Genomic DNA, 3,503 nt, shown 5'->3' on the forward strand with positions numbered 1-3,503 from the left:
GGGCGGTCCCCAGTGGTCCCGGGCGGCACCGGGGGCGGGGCCGGGTGATCCCGGAGCGGTACCGAGCTGTGCTGGGGACGGTGCTGCAGGGGCGGTGCCGGGCCCGCCTCAGGGTGATTGAATGCCCAGAAATCGCCTCCTCTGCCCCGTGCTCACACTGAGCTGCGGGCTGCAGCGTGCTGTCGGAGCTCCGCACACAGCACGGATTTGGGCTTCCCCTCGTCTCAAACCCTCTCCCCCTTCTTCCTCCTCCTCATCTTCCTCTTTGTCCTCTGTTACTGCTGAGGCTCTGGAAAGAACTGAAATTCTGCAGGGAGAGATGTCCTCTCGTGGCCCCAGGGACTGCCTCGGCACGGGCCACGAGCGCCTCCGGCCCCTGCCTTCTCCTGCTTGAAAAGATCACCTGGAGCCCGAGCTCGGGGGGGTGAAATCAGCTGAAATCCAGGTAACTCTGTCAAGTGCCCCCCAGGGACATCGGCGGGGCTGGGGGATGAGGGTTTGAAACAGCAAATTCTTTGGAATATACACCTGTCCCTGTGCCGATGCTGCTGAGCTTCCTGCCACAGTATATCCCCACTCCATGAGGCGCTGTGAGGTTATGGCAGTGGGAATTGAGCAGGGAATTCGGGGCTATGGGCATAATTCACGGGAGCTAGCAAAGCTGACAGCCAACCCCAAATCGGGGCACAGCACAGAGAACAATCTGTGTGCTGCCCTGTCAGCTCAAGCTCCTGGGCTGGGAAGTATTGGGAGTTAAATGTATGGAATTACACAAATCACAGCAACTGGCATCACCCAGAGGGACAATCCAAGGCCCAAACAATTCCTCCACAGTCCACTCTGGGAAAAACACCCTGTGCCTGCCAGGAGCTCTGACCCTGCTTTTCCTACCAGCTCCTGAGCAGTGTCAGGGCCACCAGGACACCTTTAAAATCCAGATAAACCCCAAATCCTACACAGTGAATAATCCAAAGAAAGTACTGAATTGTTGTCATTAAAAGCTCAAAACTCATTAAGAATTCTATGACAACAGTGTAATGGACTCCCAGGAACCTCATGAATGCTCTCGGTTTCATTTTTGTGTATTTTTACTCCCTCATTTGGCAGCTTGTAAAACTTATCCTGGAATTCAGAGGTCAAGCAGGATCGACTTTGGATTGACCTTCACCTCTGGTCCCACTTTGTGCAAACACAACTCGTGCCCAGGTGGGTGAACTCATCACCTCAGCTTTTCACTCCAGAGTATCCCCTCCTTATTTCCCTGTAGATGAACTCAGATCCACTCCTCACCTCCACTGGTCATCCAAGCGTCCATTCTGTTCCCCACAGGCCCTGGTGGCCCCAGGGAGCTCCCTTGGCCTTTCTCCTGCCCCTCTGCAGCCCGAGGTCGCTACACAAACAGTTCTTGTGTCCCCTCTAAATGACCCCGGGTTTTCTGCTCAATGAATGGCATGACCCGTGCCCACTGCTCATGATTCACCCAACCAAAATCGAGAGCAAATGTTGCTTGGGCTTTAAGAACTTGAAATAACTCTGAAGCAAAAGAAATCACCTTTTTCTTCTGGTTTTTATTTTTATTTTTTCATTTAAGATGCTGGACTTGCCTCTGTGGATGTGTGCTGAGCTCTCACTGCAGGGGACTGTCAGGCCTGAATGGCTGTGAGTTCGTGTTCTTCTCAGTAGGGAATCAGAAATTATTCTTAGACCACAGAATTGTTTTCTGAAACCTTTCCCCTTTCCTCTTTGTGCCTTTGAATTTTTCAGCTGTTCCCTGTTGTCACTTCCCCTGCCTGACTTCTGTGCAGCTCCTAGCTGGGAAAAACTGGGAAAACTTAGGGGGTACAGAGGTGGAATTTTTGGCTGGATTTTTCTAACATTTCTAATTTTGCTGAACTTATTTCCCCAGTGAGAAGAGCACGAACTCACAGCCATGCAGGCCTGACAGTCACTGCGGGAAATCTGACACAGTATTAATAAGTAACCTTTCCTGAGAGCAGTCACCACCCCAGTCCTCCAGCCTTGTCAAATGTTTGCAATGAATGGACCCAAGTTCTAATCCTTAATCTAAATTTATGTCAGCTTTTGTTAGAAAGATACCGGACAGTAAATCATACAAGAGAATTTTAAAATTGCACAAAGAATAACAGGCCCAGACCAAACCCAACCGCCCCCATCAGTGCTCCACCCCAATTTTGGGAGAAACAGTGATACAGTTTATAAATACTCTCCTTCCACACTATTCAGTCCTTCACCGCACATCCCCAGAGAGGAGTCCCTCAGACCTTGCTCCCCTGAACACCAGGAGAGCTGGAGTTTCACCCAGATCCCACATTCCCATGGCAGTTAATCCCAGCAGGGAGGCAAAGAGGAAGCCTGCATCCTCTGACATAGCCCACAGCACGGGCAGCACCAGGAGCCCTCCAGGCTCAGACCTCTGGTGCTGAAGCCTCTGGGCTTTGGCTGATCAAACACCACAGCTCTTGGCAAAGATGCCAGGAGAGTCGTGATTCTTCCTGTCCTGAAAGAGAGGAGGAAAAGAAAATTAAGTCGACTGCAGAAGGATTCCAGCTCTCAACTTCTGCTCTGATTCCTCACTCTGGGGTTTTATCCATGACAAGTGACACCAATTCAGAGTGCCCTTTTCCAGCATTTTTATTCCTAACTATTTCAGACATTAAAAGGATGCTCATTTCTCTTATTGTATTCTTTGCTTAATTTTATTAGCGGCATTTTCATCCCAGACCCCACTTGTCAGTTCTTCAATCCTTTAGCACTGGACTTGGCACAAAGGGATACCCGTGGTGCTGCATCACAAGAAATCCCAAAGAGAAACCCCTTCCAAACCTGACGGAGAAAGCTTTCAAGGCACTCCAGAACACAGACAGCTTTTCCTGCCTTGTCAGGCCACACCAATTCTGTCCCATCCACCTGAACTGTGCAGGTGAGGAAAAGGCTTTCCTTGCTCCTCGGGAATCACTGTCTGAGACCACGGATGTCCATCCTGGGCAGCACCTGGAAACAACGTGGGAAAGGCAAAATGAGAGTGTTTTCTATCAGAAAATTACTACTACTAATAAAAATAATAATCAGAACTTCTGGACAAATTTAGTAACATCACTTTGATATGAGAAATACAGGCCATGCCCATCCTTGTAGCCCAGGTGAAAACAGGAAGGAGAACTAGAGGAAAAGCAGAGTCCCTTATTTGATCTCTGGACACAAACTGAGGCCTTTTCCCTGTGAAACCAAACTCACCCTTCCAGGGTTCCTGAGATCAGCTACGAGGAGGCTTTTGGCACTCCAAGAGCAGCTGGGTCACAGCTGGATGCGGCTTGGGTCTGGGAGACACCGTGCTCCTTCTGGAATTCTAGCACGCAAATGCCTGCTCCTGGCCCCAGGCCCGGAGATAAAATCTGTGGGGTTTTTCCCTGTGCAACATTGTTCACCCCTCCCAGGTTCCTGAGATCTGCACAGAGGAGGCTTTGGGCACCCCAAAGGCAGCC

At 50.3% G+C, this 3,503-nt stretch overlaps 2 long non-coding RNA genes across 2 annotated transcripts; one reads left to right on the top strand and one right to left on the bottom strand.

Annotated features, from left to right (window-relative positions):
* On the top strand, positions 1-3,104 carry LOC148219512 (uncharacterized). Its single transcript, XR_015799747.1, has 3 exons — positions 1-445; positions 1,108-1,206; positions 2,725-3,104. It is a non-coding gene; the product is annotated as an uncharacterized LOC148219512 (long non-coding RNA).
* On the bottom strand, positions 1,549-2,983 carry LOC148219513 (uncharacterized). The gene is made up of 2 exons (XR_015799746.1): positions 2,845-2,983; positions 1,549-2,518 (listed from the first exon to the last, which is right to left on the bottom strand). It is a non-coding gene; the product is annotated as an uncharacterized LOC148219513 (long non-coding RNA).
* Positions 3,105-3,503: the final 399 nt, after the last annotated feature.

The sequence above is a fragment of the Sturnus vulgaris genome (assembly GCF_052056855.1).
Source record: "Sturnus vulgaris isolate bStuVul1 chromosome 38 unlocalized genomic scaffold, bStuVul1.hap1 SUPER_38_unloc_2, whole genome shotgun sequence".
In the NCBI taxonomy this organism is placed as follows: Eukaryota; Metazoa; Chordata; class Aves; order Passeriformes; family Sturnidae; genus Sturnus; species Sturnus vulgaris.